The sequence below is a fragment of the Capsicum annuum genome, chromosome 2 (assembly GCF_002878395.1).
Source record: "Capsicum annuum cultivar UCD-10X-F1 chromosome 2, UCD10Xv1.1, whole genome shotgun sequence".
Classification (NCBI taxonomy): domain Eukaryota; kingdom Viridiplantae; phylum Streptophyta; class Magnoliopsida; order Solanales; family Solanaceae; genus Capsicum; species Capsicum annuum.
The window spans coordinates 56,223,253-56,250,325 of record NC_061112.1 but is presented as its reverse complement, the minus strand read 5'-3'; the positions used below and the strand labels follow the sequence as shown (position 1 = coordinate 56,250,325).

At 39.9% G+C, this 27,073-nt stretch overlaps 5 pseudogenes; 4 read left to right on the top strand and 1 right to left on the bottom strand.

Annotated features, from left to right (window-relative positions):
• Positions 1–127: 127 nt before the first annotated feature.
• On the bottom strand, positions 128–5,805 carry LOC124896161 (annotated as a pseudogene).
• On the top strand, positions 1,798–1,952 carry LOC124896492 (annotated as a pseudogene).
• On the top strand, positions 3,053–6,346 carry LOC124896480 (annotated as a pseudogene).
• Positions 6,347–8,685: 2,339 nt separating this feature from the next.
• On the top strand, positions 8,686–10,536 carry LOC124896160 (annotated as a pseudogene).
• Positions 10,537–10,841: 305 nt separating this feature from the next.
• On the top strand, positions 10,842–10,997 carry LOC124896493 (annotated as a pseudogene).
• The last annotated feature ends 16,076 nt before the right edge of the window (positions 10,998–27,073 follow it).

Genomic DNA, 27,073 nt, shown 5'->3' with positions numbered 1-27,073 from the left:
ACTCGATGGATCACACCACCATTGTGATGGCGATGCATCATTCAAATTTCTACCCTATAAACTTTTGATGGTAGGATAGTGGCCTACCATGGTGGTGACGGGTGATGGAGAATTAGGGTTTAATTTTTTAGAAGGAGCCTGAGAAATGGCTACCACATCTAAGGAAGGCAGTAGGCACACAAATTACCAAATCAAGACATGGGGAGGTAGTGACAATAAATAAGAATACCGAGCTCAATGAGTGTGGTAATTGGAATGAGTACTATCTAAATCCCTTAATGAGGATCCATTGGAGGGCAAGCCTGGTGCCATCAACCGAGGTAATTCCAGCTCTAATAATGTATATTTAAGTTATTATAGTTAAAAAGATTATAGTTTGACTTTGAGATAGGTCGTCCGGTCCGTCTATGGTATGCTCTGGTCATCTCATCCCTTCTATCGATGATGCACTCATGGCCTTAACTGGCCAGGTCGTGCATCCAGCACTGTTACATTGAAGAAATTAGAGTGCTCAAAGCAAGCCTACACTCTGTATACATTAGCATGGGATAATATTATAGGATTTTGGTCCTATTGTGTTGGCCTTCGGGATCGAAGTAATGATTAACAGGGATAGTTAGGGGCATTCGTATTTCATAGTCAGAGGTGAAATTCTTAGATTTATGAAAGATGAACAACTGTGAAAGCATTTGCCAAGGATTTTTTCATTAATCAAGAATGAAAGTTTGGGGCTCGAACACGATCAGATACTGTCCTAGTCTCAACCATAAACAATACCGACTAGGGATCGATGGATGATGTTTTTAGGACTCCGCTAGCACCTTATAGGAAATCAAAGGTTTTGGGTTTTGGGGGAAGTATGGTCGCAAGGATGAAACTTAAAGCAATTGATGGAAGGGAACCACCAAGAGTAGAGCCTGCAGCTTAATTTGACTCAACACGGAGAAATTTACCGGGTCTAGACATAGTAAGGATTGACAGAATGAGAGCTCTTTCTTGATTCTATGGGTAGTGGTGCATGGCCGTTCTTAGTTGGGGGAGAGATTTGTCTAGTTAATTACGTTAACGAATGCTAACTCAACCTACTAACTAGCTATGCAGAGGTATCCCTTTGCGGCCAGCTTCTTAGAGAGACTATGACCTTTTAGGCCACAGAATTTTGAGGCAATAATAGGTTTGTGATGCCCTTAGATGTTCTGAGCTGCACGCACGCTACACTGATATGTTTAACGAGTTTATAGCCTTAGCTTATAGGCCTGGGTAATCTTTGAAATTTCATCATAATGGGATAGATCATTGCAAATATTAGTCTTTTAAAAAGAATTCATAGTAAGCGCGACTCATCAGCTCACGTTGACTATGTCCCTGACCTTTGCAAACACCACCCGTTACTCTTACCGATTGAATGACACAGTGAAATATTTGGATAATAGCGATGTGGCCAGTTCTCTGCCCGTGACGTTGCAAAAAGTCTATTGAACCTTATCATTTTTAGAAAAAAGAAGTGGTAACAAGATTTCTATAGGTGAACCTATGTAAGGATTATTGTCAAAACCTATATAGCAAAATGACCTGTGAATGTGTTTAACAACTGGGGAGTCCGCTCGGGCGGGATTTTTTGGCCCTCCGCACCAGTGTCTCCCTCTCGTCCTCGATACGTGCTCCTAGTGCACGCATCCAGTGACTAACGAACCCAACGTGGAAAGAACGAAGGAATACTTAAATTGGTAGCCTTCCCCTTGCGCCTCATCCACGGTGTGCGTCGGGGGGACCTGTGCTTCTTTTGAAAATGAAAATGACTTTTAGCAATGGATAGGTCTGCTCTCTATTCGATGAAGAACGTAGTGAAAATGATACTTGGTATGAATTGCAGAATCCTATGAACCATCGAGTCTTTGAACGTAATTTACACTCAGACACATTAGGCCGAGGGAACGTCTGCCTGGGTGTCACGTATGGCGTCACCATCCTTGGATTGCACCTCAATCATATGGTGCGCTATCATCGAGCTGAATACTGGCCTCCCATGTGCATCGATCTCACGACTGGATAATGAGTGTTTCACCCTTTACTTCTCTCGAATTTAAAGGATTCATGCATTATTTAATAACACTCTCATGAGGGTTTATCCTATTAAGACATCAACCCGTTAACCGAAAGGGTAAACCTAAGGTGTTCATATGAATCACTTCTTTTCCCAACATCTACTTTCTTGTCAAACCAGTAGTGTTCATGGGATTACTTCTCAAGTTCGCAACCAATAGATGTCATTATAATGAAGAAAGATTCATGCAATTTAGAGAGATATTAGAAATCAAACTGATTCACAACCTTAAAATAGTTCTCTATATCAAGGCTTCCATAACCCTAGTTATGGGATTTTAGCTACTCATCTCCATGTAACAAATCACAGTTATATTTATGTTCATAAATGGCTTCAAGAGAGTAGTTACAAAAGTCACAATATTGTTCTTCACAATATTCAATGGAAAATATATAAACTAGCAATCAGATCTCAATCTCTAGATATCAATCTCAATGAAAAGTGTTACACAACTCTCAATAGAGGAGAAAGTATGAAACTAATGATAAAAGATACGAAATAAACCCTAAAACATGGTATTTATATGTTTCCAGAAGTGGAATTTTAAAATTTAAACTCACAGTTACCGTTTCATGCTCAACGGGTTGAGCGACAATTTGTCAATGAGGCAACGGTCCATCGCATGGACCGTTGCTGGTGCACCAGTAAGTCTATGTTCAATTTTTGGGCAATGGGTATGGTGATGGTTCATCGCAGGGCCGAAGGTTCATCACCTGCACCGTCGCATGACATTCAGTGTTTTCTCATTTTGTTTCTTAGTGACGGTTTAGGCTGGCGATTCATCATAGAGTCGATGGTCCTGGATCGTCACAAGCTATCTAGTGTCACTGTCTTTTTTTTTGTGTGCGACAGTTCATCGCAAGGTTTATGGTTCGTCGCCTAAGACGTCGATGATCGTTTCCCTTTGTTTTGCCCATTTTATCAAATTTATCCTTTACTCTCAGTTCTTATCCTGAAAACACTAAAGTACACAGTTAAATGGAATAATAGTTACTTCAAAACACACAATTATCCTAAGAAAAAGGCCTAAAAATTCCATCAAAAGCTGAGACATCAGGGGGCGCTCGAGAGAGTGAGAGCCCCGTTGTGCCCGAACCTTGTCATACCATGAGGCACTATCTATGAGTCGGTTTGTTTAGGAATCTAGCCCAAATCAGGTGGTGAATTCCATCCAAGGCTAAATACGGGCAAGAGGCTGATAGCAAACAAGTACCGCAAGGGAAAGATGAATAGGACTTTGAAAAGAGAGTCAAAGAGTGCTTGAAATTATTGGGAGGAAAGGGAATGGGGATGATGATGTGCCCCGATTGGATAAGAAATGGCAATGAGCCGGTCTGCCGATCGAGTCGAGGCATAGACCAACATGGATTGAGGGGGCTGCCAAAGCCTGGGTCTCGATATGCTTATTGAACACCGTCTCCTTAAATATCGTAGGTAGAGCACGGCTCTGGCGTGATTCGACATCTATGTGCTCTGAACGCTACCCTGTGGGCTCCCCATTTGACCCATCTTGAAACACAGACCAAGGAGTCTGACATGTGTGCGAGTCAATGACCGAGTAAACCTTTAAAGCATAAGGAAGATGATTGGTGGGATCCCCCTCAGGGGTGAACCTCCGACCGACCTTGATCTTCTGAGAAGGATTCAAGTGGGAGCATACCTTTCATGACCCGAAAGATGATAAACTATGCCTGTGCGGGGCAAAGCTAGAGGAAACTCTAGTAGAGGCCCGCAACGATACTGACGTGCAAATCATTCATCTGACTTGGGTATAGGGGAGAAAGACTAATTGAACTGTCTAGTAGTAGGTTCCCTACAAAGTTTCCCACAGGATAGGAGCAGCTCGCGTGTGAGTTCTATCGGGTAAACCTAATGATTAGAGTCTTCGGGGGCACAATGCCCTCGACCTATTCTAAAACTTAAAATAGGTAGGAATGGCATGGTTTCTTTATTGAGTCGCGCAACAGATTCAAGAGCTCCAAGTGGACCATTTTTGGTAAAAAGAATTTGCAATATGGGATGAACCAAAAGCTGGGTTACAGTGCCAAACTGCGCGCTAACCTAGATCCCACAAATGGTTCTGTTCGATGAAAACAGTAGGACGGTGGTCATGGAAGTCAAAATTCGCTAAGGAGTATGTAACAACTCACCTTCCTAATCAACTACCATCGAAAATAGATGGCGCTTAAGAATGCAACCTATACTCGATCATCGTGGAAAGTGCCAGGCTCTAATTAGTAGGAGGGCGCGGCGGTCGCTGTAAAAAATTGGGTGCAAGCCCGGGCGCGAGTGGTCATCGATGCAGATCTTGGTGGTAGTAGCAAATATTCAAATTAGATCTTTGAAAGACGAAGAAGGAAAAGGTTCCATGTAAAAGGCATTTGCATATTTGTTAGTTAATCCTAAGGGTCGGGGGAACCCTGATAGATAGCGTGTTTTGCACGTATTCCAAAAGAGAATCAGGTTAAAATTCCTGAAATGGTATGTGGTGGTTAATGACAATGTTAGGAAGTCTGGAGACATTGGCAGGAGCCTCGAGAAGGGTTATCTTTTCTGTTTAACAACCTTCCTACCCTAGAATCGGCTCAGCCAAAGATAGGGTCCAGCGGCTGGAAGAATAACGCACGTGGAGTGGTTTCTAATACATTCCTGGTGGCCCTTAAAAATCTGGATGACCAAATATCCACCCTTCCCGATCATACTTATTACCACACAGTTCTCGAAGCTGAACAGGCTCTAGTCGATGGAATAATATAGTCAAGGAAATTCAGAAAAATAGATCCAAAATTTTAGGAAAAGGATTTAATCTGAGGACTGGGCACGGTGGTCAAGGTCTCAAACTCGTCGACTGTCGGTGGATTAATCTAGCTACTTCTACAATGAGAGAGGGTCACCGCGGGCTATCCGGGAGACAACAAGGAACGGTTCCTTCGGGGGCCTTCCTCGTATGTCGAACAGCTAACTCAGTACTGGTACAGACAAGGGGAATCTGACAATTTAATTAAAACAAATCATTGAAATAGTCCCAATGGATATTTATGCAATGTGATTTCTGCCTAGTTCTCTGAATGTCAAAGTGAAGAAATTCAACCAAGCACGGGTAAATGGCGGGAGTAACTATGACTCTCTTAAGGTAACCAAATGCCTCGTCATCTAATTAGTGATGCACATAAATGGATTAACGAGAGTCTCACTGTCCCTGTCTACTATCCAGAAAAACCACAGCCAAGGGAAGTAGCTTGGCAGAATCAGTGGAGAAAAAAGACCCTGTTGAGCTTAAATCTAGTCCGACTTTGTGAAATAACTTGAGAGGTGTAGTAAAAGTGGGAACCGAAAGGCGAAAGTGAAATACTACTACTTTTAACTTTATTTTACTTATTCTATAAATCAAAATGGTGCAGTTCCCCTCTTTTTAGACCCAAGGCTCGCTCTGTGGGCCAATCCGAGTGGAAGAAATTGTTAGGTAGGGAGTTTGTCTAGGGAAGCACATCTTTTAAAAGATAACACAGGTGTCCTAAGATAAGCTCAACGATAATAAATATCTCGTATGGAACAGAAGGGTAAAAACTTGTTTGATTTCCAGTACGAATATAAATCATCAAAGCATGGCCTAATAATCCTTCAGACCTTCAGAATTCGAAGCTAGAGGTGTTAGAAAAATTACGACAGGAAGAACTACCTTGTGGAAGCCAATCATTCATAGCGACGTTGCTTTTTTATCCTTCAATGTTGGCTCTTCCTATCATTGTGAAGAAGAATTCTCCAAGTCTTGAATTGTTCACCCACCAATAGGGAACGTGAGCTGGATTTTGATCAATGTGAGAGAGGTTAGTTTTACCCTACTGATGACAGTATTGAAATAGTAATTCAACAAAGTATGAGAAAAATTGTTGATTCACACAATTGGTCATCGCGCATGGTTGAAAATCTAATAGCTTGAAGCTACCATGTGCTGGATTATGACTAAAGGCCTCTTAAGTTAGAATCTGAGCTAAAAGCGATGCATGCTCCTGCCGTCTGCTTGCCAACCTACAGTAGGGGCCTCGGCCCCTAAGGGGACATGTCGTTGGCTAAGCCATCACAGTAGAAGGGTCATGATTACTGCCTTAAAGTATAATTTCCATCGAGCGGTGGGTAGTATCCTTTACAGACAACTTAAATATGTGATGCGGTATTGTAAGTGGCAGAGTGGCCTTACTTCCACGATCCACTGAGATTATGACTACCATGTCCAGGATTATAAATAAAGGTCTCTTAAGTCAGAATCTGAGCTAAAAGCGATGCATGCTCCTGTCGTTCGCTTGCCGACCTGCAGTAGGGGCCTCGGCCCCCAAGGGGACGTGTCTTTGGCTAAGCCATCACAGCAGAAGGGTCATGATTACTGCCTTAAAGTATAATTTCCATCGAGTGGTGGGTAGTATCCTTTACAGACAACTTAAATACGTGATGTGGTATTGTAAGTGGCAGAGTGGCCTTACTGCCACAATCCACTGAGATTCATCCCTTTGTCGCTCCGATTCATCCCTCTCCCTCGAATACAATTATTCTTCCATCCATATCCAAAGGAGGTTTGTATATCCATACTTGGAAAATCCCACTAAGTGTTGTAAGTTTAACTCACCCTCGAGCATTCCACGGCATAGCCTCACCAAAGTTTTCCGCTTGTTTTTCAAGTGTTGCGTGCGTTTCATTCCAAACGGTTAAGTATGATATCAAATGGCCTTACGTTCAACACTACGGCATCACAATTAGAGGTTTTTCATGATGCAGACTGCCGCTTAAGAGCCCAGTGATGTGTCTCGAGACCACTGTTAGTGCATGGAGGCATGTCGCAATTAGAGGTTTAGATAACTGTCAAGTGCAATCCTAGAGACCCGTCCAATGACCCAGGCTTTGACTTCCGACAAAATCAGCAGCGTGATAAATAAGTGTCGTGATGTGCCATAATGAGAAATGCCAAAGGATCTATAGTGGCCTAAAATGGAGGTGTCTTTGTTGAGTTGGTTGCACAAAGGCACCACAACACTGTGCACCATAGCGCCATGGCACTAAGGCACTATGGCTCCACGTACCATGGCATTGAGGCACCGTACACCATGGCACCAAGGCCCCATGCACCATGGTACCGCACACCATGGCACCAAGGCACTGCACACCATTGTACCAAGGCACCATGGCACCGCAAATTATGGAACCAAGGCATCGTGCAACATAGCACCCATGCATACTAAGCTAAAAACTATGTGCTTGGCAGCCACGTGCCTGGGCTGTGGGCACGGTGAAGGCACCGTGCAAAAATAAAAAGATTGTAAACCTGAGTTCGATCATCCAACTATATTCATAGTGTTCACCCATCATCATCCTCACCGTTGCATACTCCTTTCGGTAAATACACGCTCCAAGTATTTTTTTAATGATATTTCAATATTACCTCATATGTTGGAATAGTTTTAGTAATGTCCCAAAGTTTTTTTTTATTTTTTTATTTAATCCTTAAATATTTAAATTTAAATATCGAATATGCACTCAATTTTTGGTTTAAGGTCATTCTAATATGCATGTTTAGGGGTTGTTACTTATCTATTTTATTCTAGGCAGTTTTCCTAATGGCCCCCTCCTTATTTTTATGTATTTTTATTTTTTATTAAATATCCTTAAATTTTGATATTTTATATCATTACGTTATACGTATACATATGCAATCAATTATTTTTTTAAGTTTACTTTATTCTAATATGCATTTCTTGGGGTTGTTACTTATCTGTTGCATTTTGAGAGATTTACTAATGCCCCCACATTATTTTTATATTTTTTAATTTAGTATCCTTATATTTTGATATTTTATATCGTTAATTTATAAGTACAAATATGCACTCAATTATTGGTTTAAGGTTACTTTATGCATTGGAAATATTTTCCTAATATTTTTATATTTTTAAAATATTTTTTATATTTTTTTATTTATTTTTGAATTTTTATAAATAATATTCGAAAAAAATATTTTCTTAACGAAAATTATCATTGTAAATTCTGTGACACTTTTGCGAGTGCATTGGATCAGTATAAAATTAAAATATGCAGTTCTGGTCCGTACATGTCTGATGTGATTCTCTGGTGGGATATCATGTAAAGCGGGACTTGTTTTAGCCTTGCAACATCTATATTGGCAGCAGTGCACGGCATCTAGTGATGGGCATTAGGGTCGGTAATGGGCGTACATTGACGGGGAAATTGGACGCATGACACGTGAGTTGTGTTTGGCATGTGCGGTTAGGTTGGATCCCTGATGGATCAGCAAAGTCCTGAACAACCTCCTATCTTAGCAGTGGGGCAAGCATAATTTAGGCTTGTTTGAAGTCGATTTCCTGTGCTATATACCTAATGCCTAGGCATTATCAAGTTTTATCGATCACCTTTCACTCCTTGAATTTTATGCACGGGGTGAACTGAAAGGTTACCCCAATGTCCCATGCCTTCCTCTCTACGTCGTGCGATGTCGTGGTCCATGAGTAGCAGTTGGAATTCTAAGATGTAGTAGATGCAGTGGGCATGGGGTCTTCATCGGCTCATATCTGCTCTATATGATGCTCCTTGCAAATTACGATTGCGCTCTCCTGGAACCCGTCCGTGCCCTTTCGGGTACGTCAGGCCCATGTGATGCCGGCGTCGATGAGGAATACTACTTAGTTGATCCTTCCAGTAGTCATATGCTTGTCTCAAATATTAAGCCATGCATGTGTAAGTATGAACAAATTCAGACTGTGAAACTTCGAATGGCTCATTAAATCAGTTATAGTTTGTTTCATGGTATCTACTACTCAGATAACCATAGTAATTATAGAGCTAATATGTACAACAAACCCTAACTTCTGGAAGGGATGCATTTATTTGATAAAAGGTCAACGCGGGCTCTGCCCATTGTTGCGATGATTCATGATAACTCGGTGGATCGCATAGCCATCATATCGGTGATGCATCATTCAAATTTTTACCCTATCAACTTTTTATGGTAGGATGGTGGCCTACCAAGTGGTGTTAGGTGATGGTGAATTAGGGTTCAATTTCAGAGAGGTAGCCTGAGAAATAGGTACCATATCCAAGGAAGGCATAAGGCACGCAAATTACCCAATCCTAACATGTGGAGGTAGTGACAATAAATAACAATACTGGGCTCAATGAGTCTGCTAATTAGAATTAGTAAAATCTAAATCCCTCAACGAGGATCCATTGGAAGTTAAGTCTTGTACCAGCACCCGCGTTAATTACAACTCCAATAGCATATATTTAAGATGTTGCAGTTAAAAAGATCATAGTTGGACTTTGGGATGGGCCGGCCGGTTTGCCTATGGTGTACACTGGTCGTCTTGACCCTTTTGTCAGTGATATGCTCCTGGCCTTAACTGGTCAGGTCGTGCCTCCGGCGCTGTTACTTTGAAGAAATTAGAGTGCTTAAAGCAATCCTACGCTCTGTATACATTAGCATGGGATAACATTATAGGATTTTGGTCCTAATACATTGGCCTTTGGGATCGTAGTAATAATTAACAGGGACAGTCGGGGGCATTCGTATTTCATAGTCCGAGGTGAAACTCTTGGATTTATGAAAGATGCACAACTGTGAAAGCATTTGCCAAGGATGTTTTAATTAATAAACAACAAAAGTTGGGGGTTCGAAGATGATCAAGAACCGTCATAGTCTCAACCATAAATGATACCGATCAAGGATTGGTGGATGTTGATTTTAGGACTACACCGACACTTTATAAAAAATCAAAGTTTATGAATTTCGGGGGGAGTATGGTCGCAAGACTAAAACTTAAAGAAATTGACGGAAGGGCACCACCAAGAGTGGAGCCTACGGTTTAATTTGACTTAACACGGGGAAACTTACTAGGTCCAGTCATAGTAAGGATTGACAGACTGAGAGCTGTTTCTTGATTCTATAGGTGGAATGGCATGGCCATTCTTAGTTGGAGGAGTGATTTTTCTGGTTAATTCTATTAACAAACGAGAGCTCATCCTGCTAAATAGCTATGTTGAGGTACCTCTTCACGGCCAGCTTCTTAGAGGGATTACGACATTTTAGGCCGCAGAAGTTTGAGGCAATGACAAGTCTGTGATTCCCTTAGATGCTTTAGGCCGCACGCGCGCTACACTGATATTTTAAATGAGTTTATGGACTTGGCTGATAGTCCTGGGTAATCTATGAAATTTCATCATGATAGGGATAGATCATTGCAATTGTTGGTTTACAACGAGGAATTCCTAGTAAGTACGACTCATCAGCTCGCATTGACTATGTCCCTGTCCTTTGCACACACCGCCCGTCGCTCCTACCGATTGAATAATATGGTAAAATGTTTGGATCATAGTGATGTGGATGGTTTTCTGCCTGCAATGTCGTGAGACATCTATTGAACCTTATCATTTAGAGGAAGGAGAAGTTTTAACAAGGTTTTCGTAGGTGAACCTGCAGAAGGATCATTGATGAAACCTACATAGCAGAATGACCCGCGAACGTGTTTAATAATTGTGGAGTCAACACAGGCGGGATGCTTCCGCCCCCCCGCATGAACACCTCCCCATCATCCCCGGCGCATGCGTCCAGCATGTGCTTCGGGAAACTAATGAAATCGATTGCGGAAAGTGCAAGGAATACTTAAATTGATAGTCTGTCCCTCGCGCCCCATCTGCGGCGTGCATCGGGGGGACATGTGCTTCTTTTTTAAATGAAAACGAATCTCGGCAATAGATATCTTGGCTCTCACATTGATGAAGAATATAGTAAAATGCGATACTTGGTGTGAATTGCATAATCCCGTGAACCATTGAGTCTTTGAATGCAAGTTATGTTCAAATCCATTAGGACGAGGGAACATCTTCTTGGGCTTCATGCATCGCTTCGTTCCCTTCGTATCGTGCATCAATCATAGGGTGCGCTATCATCGTGGGCGTATACTGACCTCGTGTGTGCCTCGAGATCGCGGTTGTCCTAAATATGAGTCCACGTCAATGAATGTTATGGCAAGTGGAGGTTGTAACTCAACTCTATTTGTTGTCTGATGTACGGCTTTGGACAGAACATTTTTCATCTTTTTCTTAGGAAAATTGCATGTTTTCAAGAAACCAAGGTTGCATAAGGTTGTATTTAATGCTAGTTTTTAGTGTTTTAGGGTAAGGAGCTGATTAAAGGAAAAGACTCAGAAAATTAGTAGAAAAACATTTTTGATAGTCAAAATAGTACACCGTCAGTTTTGCTACGGACCACCAACTCAACCGTCAAATCGAGGCAGAACCCATGAACTCTGAAGACCCAGCGACGGTCCATGTGAGTGACCGTCAGTCCTGCAATAGACCTCCACTTTGGCCATCAGAAATAAATAGAACTAGTTATTTTGGAATGCTCAGTGACGACCAACTTAGTGGACTGTTGATCTTTCAATGGACCACGACTCCAACCGTCAGGATTATCCAGAACCTAACTCTCCAGCCCTACCAGCGATGGTCAAGATGGTTGATCGTCAGCTTTGTGACGGACCACCAAATGGACCATCAGTATTAACCAGAAAGTGACCATCCACGATTAGCTGTGACGGACCAAATGGTGAGTTGTCAGTCTTCCGACGGACCACCACTTTGACCGTCACTTTGGATGCGGATTTTATATTATTTTAATTTTAAATTCTTTTTATGGGGGATCATATAAATACCCAGTTTTAGGTTTTATTAGGGATCTTTTTATCATTTATCTTTTATTAGGGTTTTTCCATACTTGAAACATATTGTTACATAGTTTTTCTCGAAGATTCATTGGAGATTTGTAGATCTAGTTTCCTTTGTTATATTTTCTATTAAAGATTAAAGAACAACAATTGTGACTTTTATAAGTAAAATCTTAATTAATTTATGAGTAACACAATGGTTTCTTCTCTTTCTTGGGTAGAAATGTGTGGCTAAGCTTCTTTAACTAGGGTTATGGGAGCCTTGATGTGACAAGCTGATTTTGGGTTGTGAATCTGGTAGATTCCCATGAGTAATTGATATTTGTATAAACTTTTGTTCACTTTAATGACTTTTCATGGTTGCAAACTTTAAAAGTGAACCCAAGAACAGAACATGTTCAAATAGAAAAGTGCTTGTTAGGAAAAGAAAGGATTTACATAAATCTAAAGGCTTTAACTTTTGGATAAAGGGTAGATGCCTTAACCGAATCAACCCATGTGAAAATATAGTTGAATTAATAACATGTTACTTAAGTTAGAAAGAATTAAGGGATAAGTTACTCATTTAGGTTGAGAAACTAATTGATAAACCATAGAATTCAATTACTCTTGCTATTAGAATTGTTCATTGGGAATCCAAATTAGTTCACAACCCTAGCTGCTTAAGCATCTTGGTAACCATAGGTCTAGTTTGATTTCTCTTGCTGAATTATTCTTTACAATACAATTAATATTTTGATTACTCTCTGTGACAAACATTTGACTACAATTGGTAGATCAAAATCCCCCTCTATTTTGGATCCTTTGATCAACAGTCCAGTAACAACCACAATACTTAGTGAACACAGTATTCCCTATGGGATTCGACTCCCAACCCATTTGGATTCTATATTTGACAACGACCGCTTACACTCTCTAACGTGATTTTTGTAATTTGGGCATATCAAAATTTAGCGCCTTTACCGGGGAATACGATTGTCAATTAAGATTGTGTTTGTTAATTGACCTTTGGTCAAGTTTCTCAAATTTTACTTTTGTTTGTTGTTTTTGTTCAGTGCAGGATAGTTATTATGTATGCCTAGTACATGGAGATCGGATGAACCATTATTACCAATACATCTACAACCGTAGTAAAAGGTAGAATGGCAGACCTCTAAGAGGCTGAAAGACTAGCCTGGCTAGAGCTCAGGTTAATTAGTAGAATGATGGCTAACAAGTGCGTCATCCTAATCCTAATGATGAAAATATAGGGTATGATGACTTGTTAGATCCTGTTAACCCAAGGTGTGTAGAGAATGTGGCTGCACCTGTGAATCAGAATGTAAATAAAAATTGCCCTTTTTGGAATGGATTGAGTAGGTACAACTGGAGTTATCATTCCTCCACCTCAAGCACCAGGAGATAAATGTAGTATTACCAGTACGATGATCCAACTCCTTTATCTTAAGGGGTTGTTCAGTGGTCTTTCAGGAGATGATCCAAACATGCATTTGGTGAATTTTGTCACTATTTGCAAGTCTTTTGATAATCCAGGAGTGGGTCAGAATGCTATCTACCTGTGTTTGTTTCTGTTATCTCTATCTGGGGAGGTGATACTATGGCTAAATAAACTAACTTCCGACTCTATAACAAACTGGAGGCAGTTCAAAGAGGCTTTCCTAGAAACGTCTTTTCCATCCTCCAGAATGGTATAATTGCGGGATGAAATTAGTAACTTCTGACAGCTTCCTACTAAAGCTCTTCATGAGACTTAGAGGAGTTTTAAAAAGAAGCTGACAATGTCTGAACCATAAAATGATGGATATTCTTTTGATGGAGACTCTTTATCGGGCTTTGAACTCTATTACGAAGCCCGTCATAGATAATGCTACAGGGGGGTCATTAGTTGACCATAATTTTCTAGAGGCCTCGGAGATGCTTGATCGAATGATCAAATAGAGTAGAGCTTGATATAACAGGGATTCTGTGGTAGCAAGCCCTACTATGTCTGGTTGTAACACTATGAAGTCATTTGTAATACACCATCCAACCATCAACAGGTTGATGAGTTAGAGAAATGAAAGGGAAAAGAGACTGAAGTAGTGGTTACTGCGCCCCCAAAACCACCTCCTCCATTTCCCCAACAGTTGAAAAAAAAGGCCGATGACACAAAGTTTGGAAATTTTATGGCCATGCTTAAGCTGTTAACAATCAACTTACCATTGGTGGAAGCATTGAAGCAAATGCTCGGGTATTCAAAGTTTATGAAAGGCCTTGTTATGATGAAGTAGATAGTTAGTTATGAGACAGTGGACAATCTTCAGCATTATGGTTCTATTTCCATAAGGTTTTTGGGGCAGAAGAAGGCATACCCAGGAGCATTTACTATCCCGTGCACTATTGGATCTCTTGAGTTTGCAAAAGCACTTTGTGATTTGGGAGCCAGTATAAACTTGATGCCGCTTGCTGTGATAAGAAGCTGGGTTTAGGGGATCCTACTCCCAGAAACACGAGATTAGTTATGGTAGACAAATCTGTAAAGTAACCCATGGGAATTTTATATAACGTATTAGTGAAGGTGGCCAATTTCATATTTCTAGCTGATTTTTTCATTCTCGATTCCGAGGTGGACTTCGAGGTGCCCATAATCTTTGGTAGACCTTTCCTCGCAACCAGGAGTCTACTTATTGATCTCAAGGCAAATAAGCTACTATTCAAGCTGAATGATGAACTAGTTCAATTTGATGTATACCAGTCCATGAAATAGCATAAAGATATGAGCATATTTTCTATTGTGGATATATATTGTGAGGAGGAACAGGATGTGCCTATAGAAGAAAAAATTATTATGGAGACTTTAGCTGTTGTATTAATGAATTTTGATCAAGATGGTATTAAAAATTATGAGGAGACTGTGTGTGCCTTGACAGGCATTGTCTTATTCTTATGCACAAAAAAAGTTAGATTTGGACTTGAAAAATTGTCCCAGTCCACCAGCAAAGCCATCTATTGAAGATTCACCCATTTTAGAGCTGAAAGAGTTGCCTGGTCATTTAAGGTATGTGTTCCTAAGCAGCAGGAATACATTACCTGTTATTATTGCGGTTGACTTAGGTGAATAACAGGTGGAAGCCCTCATTCTGTTTTTAAGAGATATAAGAGGGCTATTGGATGGACGATTCCAGACATTATCGGCATTCCTCCTGGTATATGCATACATAAAATTTAGTTAGAGGAGGATTGTGTCTCAACTATTGAACATTAGCACCATCATAAACCACCCATGTAAGAGGTGGTAAAGAAAGAAATTATTAATTGGGTGAAGAAAGAAATTATTAAGTGGCTAAATGCAGGAATGGTGTACCCTATCTCTGATAGTAAGTGGGTAAGTCTTGTTTAGTGTATGCACAAGAAAGGGGGCATGACAGCGGTGGCTAATGAAAAGAACAAGTTTATTCCACTCAGGTTGATTACTGGATGTAGGGTGTGTATATATTAGAGAAAACTCAACTTGTGGACATAAAAGGATCACTTTCCAATGCATTTCATGGATCAGATGCTTGATCGGCTAGCGGGAAGAGATTGGTACTATTTCTTAGATGGGTATTCTAGTTACAACTATATTTCTATTGCTCCTAAAGATCAAGAGAAGATGATATTCACGTGCCCATATGGAACATTTGCTTTCAAGAGGATGCCTTTCGGGTGGTGTAATGTACGTACCCCTTTTCAGCGGTGTATGATATTGATATTCTCTGATATGGTTGAAGACACTATAGAGGTGTTTATGGATGATTTCTCAGTTTTTGGTGATTCTTTTGAGCTCTACTTGGTAAATCTGAGTAGGACCTTGCAGCGGTGTGAGGAGTTTAATCTTGTACTTAATTAGGAGAAATGCCACTTCATGGTGAAGGAGGGCATTGTTCTCACACACAAAATTTCCGCAAAGGGGATTGAAGTTGACTGAGTTAAAGATGAGGTTATAAAGAATCTTCCCCTCTTATTTTAATAAAGGGAGTGCAAAGTTTTTTTGGCCATGCTGGCTTCTATAGGAGGTTTATAAGGACTTCTCAAAGATGTCAAACCCCCTTTGCAAACATTTGAAGAAAGAAGTCAAATTCTCCTATGATGATGATTTCTTGAAGGCATTTAAATGCCTTAAAGGCAAGTTGGTTGATGCTCCTATTATTGTTCCGCCGGATTGGTCAAAACTATTTGAGATAATATGTGATGCAAACGGTGTTTCCCTTAGAGCTGTGCTGGGATAAAAGAAAGAAAAATTGTTTCATCTAATATATTATGCCAGCAAAGCGCTAAATAGAACTCAAAAAAACTACACCATCACAGAATAGGAACTTCATGCAGTTGTCTATGCCTTTGAAAAGTTTCGAGATTATTTGCTAGAAACCAAGGTAGTGGTCCACACTGACCACGTAGCCTTGAGATATTTGATAGAGAAAAAGAATGTGAAGAGAAAGTTGATTAGATGGGTGCTACTACTTCAAGAGTTTGACTTTGAAGTCAAATATTGGAAGGGTTGCGAAAATCAAGTTGCGGATTACCTGTCTAGGCTTTAAGGGGAACAAGTAGCTAGAGATGAATTTGAGATCAATGATATATTTCCTGATGAGGAAAACTTGGCTGCTGTTATGGAGAAAATACCTTGGTATGCTGATTTTGCAAATTATATGGTGAGCGAGGTGATTCTAGAGAATCTTTTATTTCATCAAAGGAAAAAGTTTCTCCATGATATGAACCATTACTTCTGGGATGAGCCGTATCTTTTTTGATAATGAGCGGATATTATTAATAGGCTGTGAATCCCAAAAGTAGATATATCAAGTAAACTGGAAACGAGTCATGCTTCCCCAGTTGAAGGTCACCATGTAGGTGATCAGACTACAAGGAAAGTGCTTCAAAGTGGCTACTTTGGCCCTCTTTATGTAGAGATGCCTACGAGTTTGTGAAGAGGTGTGACTAATGTTAAAGGCAAGGGTCCATCTCAAAGAATCATGAAATGCCAATGTCTAAAACACCGGAGGTAGAATTATTTGATGTTTGGGGCATTGATTTCATGGGGACCTTCGTGAGGTCATTTAGGATGAAGTACATATTAGTTACCATTGACTACGTGTCAAAATAGGTTGAGGCAATGGCTTTAGCAGATAATGAAGGGAAGAGAGTTGATGCATTCTTAAGGAAAAACATCTTCTCTCGCTTCGAGGTACCACGTACCATTATTAGTGATGGAGGATAACATTTTTGCAACAAAATATTTAGAGCCACCTTTCCAAAATGTGGAGTTAAGCAGCATAAAGTGGCTACACCATATCACCCGCAAACTAGTAGGCAAGTGAAAATCTCTAATCGGGAAATCAAAGATATATTTGCCAAGGTTGTAACTGCTAGAAGGAAGGATTGGTCTAGAAAGCTGGACGATGCTGTATGGGCATATAGAAGGGCTTTCAAGACACCTATTGGCATGTCTCCATATCAATTGGTTTATGGAAAGGCATGCCAATTGCTGATTGAGCTAGAGCATAAAGCGTTGTAGACACTAAAGCGGGTTAACTTGAATTGGAACGAGGTAGCAAATATGAGACTAGGGCAGCTAAATGAGATGGATGAGTTCCGTCTTTGAGCTTATGATCGGGTTGATCTATATAAAGAAAAAATAAAAAAGTATAACAACCACAGGAATGAAAAGTAGGATTTCCAGGGAGGTGACTTGGTGCTTCTGTTTAACTCCAGACTCAAACTGTTTCCAGGTAAGCTTAAATCCAAATGGTCCAGCCCATTTAAAATGAGTCAGGTCTACTTATCTAGAGTAGTGGAACTTGAAAATGAACACAGAAGTGTCTTCAAGGTAAGTAGGCAACATGTGAAACTGTATATCGGTCCAATGGACTCGATAAGGAGCATTGATACTGTCTATCTTAATAAAGTCTGAGTAATCGAGATATCTGAGTCATGTCACGACTATAAATCAGGCGCTAGTGGGAGGCAACCTATGGTGTGTTGTTGTAAAACATTATTAGTTAAATTATTGTGTTGTTCTAATGCATTTTTTGATGTGTTTATGGAGTGTTCAGGATTTCAAATGCAGCAAAAGAAGGAGTAATACAGCTGGAAAAAGGGGCTGAAAATTAAAGCTACTGGAACAAAAGTGACGGCCGATTTGATGGACCACTAGTAATTTGACGGACCACCATTTCCACCATCACAAAAATGCTGAAAAGTTCATTCACAGGATAAAGTTGACGGTCAAATTGGTGGACCACCAAATTGACCGTAAAAAATCAAACTGCTGGCCTAAGTTCTAGTAAGGAGTGATGGTCAAAGTTGTGGAACGTCATAAAATTGGTAAACCGCCAAATTAACCATCGTATGTATGCTAAAGTAACCATGTTCTGGTAAGAAGCAACAATACTATTGGTTGTTCATCGCATGTTCGACGGACCGTTGATGAGACCATCAAAATTGCCCTAGCACTGGGTCAGGTTGGTTTAAAATTGTTCTTTATTTAAGTGACCCGTATGTGGCCCAATTGATTTAAAAGTGGTAAAAGAGCGGTCACATACATTAAACACTTTCCAACTTATTCAATTGACTAAATTCTTTTTAATTTAAAGCATCTGAAGGCATTTGTTCTTCATAGGACTCTCTATCTAGTCCCTTCTTCCCTAAAGTTATTTTATGATGATTTATGATAACTCGACGGATCATAGGGCCATCGTGTCGGGATGCATCATTAAAATTTCTGCCCTATCAAATTTTAATGGTAGGATAGTAGCCTACTATTAGAGCCCCAGTCTAAGGAATGATGGCTGACATGTCCATGTCAAGGTGTACATTGGCCTTGGCATGTTCCAAGACAAGCAATATGTATACCAAAGATGTTGGAGTGATGGCAAGGCTGTCTTAGGCACATGAGGCATGAAAGGTGCGTGGAACCTAAGTGGGCATGCGTGCATGCAGCAACATGAGCATGGCATAGAACTGGCATGACATCGGCACTAGCATGGCATAGGCATAGACGCAGACATGGGCACTGGCATCATCAAGGCGGAGTCAAAGCATTGGCATTGGCGTGGCCTAAGCAGTGACATGGCTAAGTCAGCTTCATGGCACAAGCAATGGCAAGGTTCAGGTGTAGGAAACAACATGTAATTCGCATGGCATGATGTTGGCAAGACGAGGCATGGCTGAGAAGCATGACATTTGATCAAGTAATGTAGAAGCTGAAAATTGGCTAAGTGTTTAGCATTGGCAAAAAACAGTGAGTGAGAGTGTTTTTTTCCTTTGTACAATTTCTTGTGACATTTCTTTTGTAATTCTAAGAGAAATATGAAGGTTGGGAACATGGTTCCTATAAATTATTGTGTGCTTTACATTTCCACAAAGTCTATTATACTTAGACTGTGCAGTGTGTGTTGTGGCTAAAGTTGTGCAGTTTGTGCGCGACTGCCAAGTAGTGGTGTTACAAATAAAAGAACGTCCCTGTCTCAACTGGTATCAGAGCATTGCGATAAAAAATTAGTGAATGACGCTAAATTAAAAGAAGATATTACACGAGTTCGAAACTTCATTGGCATTACAAATGAACTCAAACAAACTAATGGCGTGGTGAATTTGATAACTTAGATCAATGCCTAGAAGGATGAACTGGTAAAGTTACGTAACTAGTATGATGAATGTTCTACAGAAGTACTGAATTTATGCAATGCATTAATGTCGCTGGTGCGGGACGAAGGCAAGGTGATGGCAGATTTGTAGACTGAAGTAATGGTTCTGCGACGTTCTTTGGTTGCATCTGGAAAGTCCCACAAAAGCAGTTCCAAAGCTAAAATTCCTGAGCCCAAACCTTTTGGTGGTGCTATAAGTGCCAAGGAATTGGAAAATTTCCTTTAGGACATGGAGCAATATTTCTCTATGACTCGAGTTGTTGTGACGGATAAATTTAACATCACCATGATGTACTTAATGGGTGATGCAAAATTATGGTGAAGGACTCAGAATGCGAATGATGAAAGTTTTGGACATCCTAAAATTGATACTTGGAAAAGTTAAAGAAGGAAATGAGGGACCAATTTCTTCCTAGCAATGCCTTATGGATTGCTAGAGACAAGTTGAAAAGGTTAAGGCAACATGGAACAATTCGTTAATATATCAAGGAATTCACTTCTTTGAAGTTGGATATCCAAAACATGTCTGATGAAAACAAGTTACATAACTTCATCACATGGATGCAGGCATGGGCTCAGAATGAATTCAGGAGGAAAAATATGAAAAACTTGCCTAGTCCAATTGCTACCGCTAATCTTGTTGGATTTTTACTCAACCCGTTCTGATTCTGACATTCCTACTTCTTTAAAGTCAATGAAAAAGGCTTAGAAGAAAGGGAAAGAGAATAAGTATAGTCAAAATGATAAAGGTGACAAGGGAAAGGTCCCAATGAATACTGGAAAAACAAAAAATAAGGGAAAAGATGGCAATAGGGGCTGTTGGACTTGTGGTAGACAGAAATTAGCCAAGAGTTATCCTAATCGTGAAAGAGTGAATGCTATGCTCACTAGAAATGTGAATCAAGGTAGAGGTGATGAAGTTATTACTGCATTAGCAAATCCCTTAGGTTTGTCACTTAATCACATCAGTTTACTGAATATAGTTGTGAATCCTCAAAGTCATTCAACCCCCATGCTGCCTTAATATGCATAGAGATGAAAGTTGATAGCAATCGTGTGATGGAAATGGTAGATTTTGGAGCCACTCATACTTTTATGGATGCCAAAGTTGCTGCGAAATATGGACTGAAGTTGAAGAAAAGTCCATCCTTTGTCCAGATGGTAAGTTCCAAGATACAAGCCATTATTGGCATGACTTATGATGTACAGATGGTGATTGGAAGTTGAATAGGAAAACATAACTTAATGGCTATGCCATTGGGTGATTTTGAAGTAATTCTTAGGATAGATTTCTTTATGAAGTTTTGCTTTGTTACTTTTTCTTACTTAGATAGAGTGTTGATTGGAGACAAAGCCAATCTGAGTTTCATCAAGGCTTCTCATCCTTACGGAGAAGCAAGGAAAGTGAAAAATAAGGGTCCTATCATTTCTGCTATGTCGGTTGAGAAAGGATTCAAGAATGGTGCTAAAACTTTTCCTGCTGCCATGATTATAGTGAAACCAGATATGAAGGTGGAGGTGCTAGATTGTGTTACTGATTTACTAAGGCAATATACTGATGTGACGCCCCCTGAATTGCCTAAAGAGTTGCGGTAAAGGAAGGATATTAATCACAAAATAGAGTTGTTTCCAGGTTTAGTTGCTCCGATACAGGTTCCTTATCGAATGGCTCCTAAAGAGTTGGCTGAATTGCGGAAACAATTAAATAAACTGCTGGATGTGGGTTTGATTCAACCATCGAAGGGTCTTTATGGTTCTCCTATTTTATTCTAAAAGAAATAGGATTGTTCGATAAGGATGTGTGTTGACTACCGAGTATTGAATAAAGTGACTGTGAAGAACAAGTATCCTATCCCATTGGTATAAGATCTCATGGACAGGATGACGAAGGCATGCTAGTTCACTAAACTTGATCTACGATTAGGGTATTGGCATGTTTGAATAGTAGAGGGTGATGAATCCAAAACCACTTATGTGACAAGGTATGGCTCTTACTAGTTTTTGGTTATGCCGTTTGGGTTGACAATCACCCCAGAAACTTTCTACAACTTGATGAATGATGTGTTGTTTAATTGCCTAGATGAATTTGTTGTGGTATATTGAGACGACATAGTCATTTATAGTTGCTCCCTTGATGAACATTTGGAATATTTAAAGTTAGTATTGTCTCAATTGTAGGAGTACAAACTTTATGTCAAGATAGAAAAATATGAGTTTGGTAAAAAGGAAGTGAAGTTCCTTAGGCATTTGGTTAGTCAAAACTAAGTGAGGATGGATCTAAAGAAGGTGCAAGCGATTGTCGAATGGCAGGCGCCTAGTGGGGTCAAAAAATTGAGATCATTCTTGGGGCTTGCTAAATATTACCGCAAGTTCATTGCAGATTACTCTAAGAAAGCTTCAGCTTTGATAGATTTACTGAATAAAGATGTCAAGTGGGTGTGGTCTGAGAAGTGCAATGTAGCATTTTAGATTTTGAAGGATTCTATTGCTTCACAACCAATTTTAAAGCTGCTAAACTTTGAGTTTTCTTTTGAAGTACATATAGAAACATCATACAAGGCTGTAGGGGGCGTGTTAGTGCAGAAAGGCCATCTTTTTACCTTTGAGAGTTGAAAATTGAGTGATGTTGAGCAAAGATATTCGACCCATAAAATAGAGATGGTTTCAGTAATGCATTGCTTACAGACTTGGAGAGTGTATTTGTTGGATGCTCGATTTGTGGTGTGGACAGATAATGTTGTGAACACATTCTTTAAGATGGAGAAGAAGCTTAGTCCAAAGCATGCCTGATGGAAAGAATTCCTGGCTGAGTATGACTTCACGTGGGAGCACAAATAAGCGAAGCACAATTAGGTTGCTGATGCACTAAGTCGAAAAGAGTTATTTGCTGCAGTATACTCTATTGCTAGACTTGAATCTGATTTTTAGATAGAATTAAGTTTTGTGCTATTAATGCCCCAATCTATGTCAAGTGGATGGGTTAAGTGAAAGATAGGATTAATCAGAGGTATTGGATCGAGGACGATCTCCTTCACTTTAAAGGGAGAAGAATTGTTGTACCTCAAGGAAGTGGCCTGCGTAAAGACATAATGAAAGAGGCGCATGACACTCTTTGGGCTGGTAATCTTGGTGTTGAATGGATGCTATCCCTGCTGTCCCGTGTATATTTTTGGCCAAATATGGAAGATGACATTGAGGCATACGTCAAGACTTGTGATGTGTGTCAAATAGACAAGACTGAACGTATGAAAGAGGCGGGTTTATTGTAGCTTCTGTCCATTTGATATGTGAGCAGATGCTAACACATTTGAGGCTTTTAACTCTAACTAATTTCAAAGTCTTAAGAAACTTTTGGTTGTTTTTGATCGTTTTCTTATGATATTACAGTTGTAGCAAGGATGGGACGAAAATATAGGAAAGATTAACAAAATAAGTAAAATCTGGTACAAGTGAGCTGATATGAGTCTGATGGCATTTCTTGAAAGCCGTTAGAGATGTGGTAAGCTACCAGAAAAAGGAGTCAGGAAGATCAGTGGAGAAGAGTTGCTGGATGAGAGTGACGATATTCTCAATATGTCGTCACAAGTGTGGTAAGCCGTTAGAATATGCCGTCAGAGTGAGGCAAAACATGGTGAAATTAGCTAAAGGTCTGACGACATTTGCTATACACCGTCAAAAGTATGGTAAGCCATCATAGGACATAATTAGAGTGAGGCAGAACAGGTCAAGATGGCATAACTTCTGATGACATATATGAGACGCCGTCAGAAGCCTGACGACCAAAACCAATGTGGCATCACCTAAATCCGATCCCAGCTACGATTTTGTTATTTTATTACCTTAATTAGGCTTTAGTATAAATAGCATCTTTTAGGGTTTTTAATTAAATTCATCTATCAGACAATTAACCTAGGGAAGAGCGGCATGTAACATTGTTCTCTTATATTAATTATTCTTCTTGTTTTTATCAAATATTTTTGGATTTCTACCTTGTGATTTAGTCGAAGAAACTACTTGTTGTTTTCCATCTATACGTAAGTTTATCATTATCATCATGAATTCAACTTGTGATTTCCTTCGTCAAATCATGAGCGGCTAATTTCATTAGTTAGGGTTATGGGATCCAAGGATTAGGGTTTGATATTATGCTAGGTGTTCAACGGATTCAAAGAGTAGTGGAACATCTTGAAATTCTCTTGTTTTAACTGAAATCTAGTGGTTGCAAACATTAGGTTATATCTTAGGTTTTATTTGCTTCTAACGGAGAAATAGACTAGAGGACATGAATTATCAACAGGGACTCGGAAGCTACCAACCTTCTGATTAATGATTAATGACGTAACTGGATTAATCTACCTTAGATAACATCCCATTGGAAATAGATAAGTTATCTTAGTTCGAGAGAATTAGATATTAAATTATCTGGTGAGGTCAAGAGATAAGTCAAATAGTATAATCATCAGGGATATTCTGTCGTTCTAATCATTCTGAAAATCTCTAGCATTACCTAGTATCTGTCAATTCCCAAAACCCTTGGTGAAGATAGTTCTGGTTTCCTATTTATATTGATTACAATCATTAATATTGAAGTGACAACATTACTTGATACTTTCAAAACCCCCATCTTAATTTTATATTTTCGTACCATTTATTTGAATTGAACATGTAGATATAACTTCAAATTAGCTTAATCGCCACTCACATTGTTCCTGTGGATTCAACCCCGACTCCAAAGTTAGGTAAATATATTGATGATGACCATTTTACACTTATTTGAGGTATAAGTTGAGCGTTATCACCATTCATGAGAGGCTATGGATTTCTGTCTTGATGGACGTTATTTCTGGGTTTTCGAATGTGGATGGCAATGCATCCATAATGGTAGTGGTGGACAGGTTCTCAAAGTATGTTGTTTTTGTTACTGCTCCAATTAATTACTCGTCAAAAATTGTTGCAGGGTTATTCTATAAGAATGTGGTAAAGGACTTCGGTTTGCCTAGTGATATCGTGAGTGATAGAGATGCACAGTTCACTGGTCGGTTTTGGTTTTCGTTGTTTAGCATGATGGGGATTGATATGAAGTTTTCCACAGCAAATCATCCTCAAACTGATTGCCAAACTGAGAGGATAAATCACTTACTAGAAAAATACCTAAGGTACTATGTGACAGCAAGGCAACGAAATTGGGCAGACTTGTTGGATACAATGCGGTTTTACTACAATCTGCACAGGTCATTGGCAATAGAAAAGAGCCCGTTTGAACTTGTCTTAGGCATGCAGCCTATGACACCATTGGAGGTGGTGACTCTGAAGGTTGAACACAAGTGTCCTGTTGCATATAGATATGCAAAAGACAAGCATGAGATGCTTGTTGAAGCACAAGACAGGTTGAGGAAAGCCCAAAAATGCATAAAGAAGTATGCTGATCAGCATAGACGTGCAGTAGAGTTCAGCGTAGGAGACAAAGTACTTACAAATTTGGAAACAAATTGTGACAAAGCAGAGGCATAGGGGACTGATCCTAAGGTATGACGGCCTGTTCAATGTTATTGAAAAGGATTGAAAAATTGTTTATTGGTTGGACTTGTCAGAAAGGTTGAAGATTCACGGTACATTTCATGTCAGTTTTATAAAAAAGTATAATGAAGATGTTGAAGACCCAGGCTAAAACAAAAACAAAAGGTCTCCTCCTTTGATTGTGAAAGAGTATAAATCCAAAATAGAGATGATACTTGATCATCGGATCGTGGGGAACAGAAAACATTGTTTGGGAGAAGGCTTAGAACTTATGGAAGTTCATCAAGCAAATTTAGGACTACCTCAAAACGACCTCGACGAGGGCGTCGAGTTCAGCTGGTATGGGTACTTTGTTAGAATCCTAGTCTAAGGCATGATGGATGACATGTCTATGTCAAGGTACACATTGGCCTTGACATGTTCCATGACAAGCAATGTGAGGACCAAGGATGCTGGAGTGATGGCAAGGATGCTGTGGGCACATGAAGCATGACAGGTGCATGGCACCCAAGTAGGTATGCGTGTACGTAGAAACATGAGCATGGCATGGCACTGTCATGACGTTGACACTGGCATGGTGCAGGTGATGGAATGACACAAGCATGGACAAAGACATGGCACTGGTATGATTAAGGTGGAGTCACAACATAGGCATTGGCGTGGCCTAAACAGTGACATGGCCAAGACAACTTCATAGCACAAGCAATGACATGGCGCAGGCGCAGGCAACAACATGGCATTGGTATGGCATGATGCTGACAAAGTGAGGCATGGTTAAGAAGCATGAAATCTGATCAAATGTTGGAGAAGGTAAAAAGTGGATAAGTGTTTAGCTTTGGAAAAATTGACTAAGTGGGCAAGAATACCCATGTGCTAGTCACATAGGGTAGTTGCTATGTTTTAATTTGTAATGTTGTAAGCATGTGTTATTTTCAAATTGTATTTTAAAAGCTTTGGTCTGGCTATTATGTCATGGGATAAAGATGCAGCCTTGTCTAATGACAAGCTGCCAGGTGTCGTTGGTTGTAATAGCTATAACTGCCTTGCGCAGTATTTATATGTTCTTACTTGAGATTGTAAAAGGGAAAAAAAAAGGAGTGAGAGTGTTGTATGCCTTTCCACAATTTTGTGTGACATTTTCTTTGTAATTCTGAGAGAAAAGTAAATGTTGGGAATATGGTTCCTGTATATTGTTGTGTGATTTACATTTCTGTAAAGATAGGCTATTATACATAGGTTGGGCAGTGTGTTTTATGGCTGAAGTTATGTAGTGTGTGCGCGACTACCAAGTAGTGGTGTTGCAAAAAAGAGAATGCCCTTGTATCACCTACCATGGTGGTGACGGGTGATGAAGAATTAGGGTTCGATTCCAGGGAGGGAGCCTGAGAAACGTCTACAATATCTAAGGAAGGCAGTAGGCATACAAATTACCCATTCTTGACACAGGGAGGTAGTGACAATAAATAAAAATACTAGGCTCAATAAGTCTTGTAATTGGAATGAGTAAAATCTAAATCCCTTAATGAGGATTTATTGAACTGCAACTCTGGTGCCAGTAACTGCGGTAATTCCAACTCTAATAGTGTATATTTATGTTGTTGCAGTTAAAAATCTCATAGTTGGACTTTGGGATGGGTCGGCTGGTCCACATATGGTGAGCACCGATCGTCTCGTCCCTTCTATCGGCAATGCATTCCTGGACATAACTGGATAAAGCAATCCTACACTCTATATACATTATCATAGCATAACATTATAGGAAATCAGTCTTATTACATTGGCCATCGGGATCAGAGTAATGATTAATAAGGACAGTCGGGGGCATTTGTATTTCATAGTCAGACATAAAATTAATGGATTCAGGAAAGACGAACAACTTTGAAAGCATTTTCCAAGGACGTTTTCATTAACCAAGAACAAAATTTGGGGGCTCGAAGACAATCAGATACCGTCCTAGTTTCAACCATAAACGATGCCGACCAGGGATCAGTGGATATTGCTTTTACGACTCCTTCGACACCTTATGAGAAATCAAGTTTTTTGGGTTTCGGGAGGAGTATGGTCGC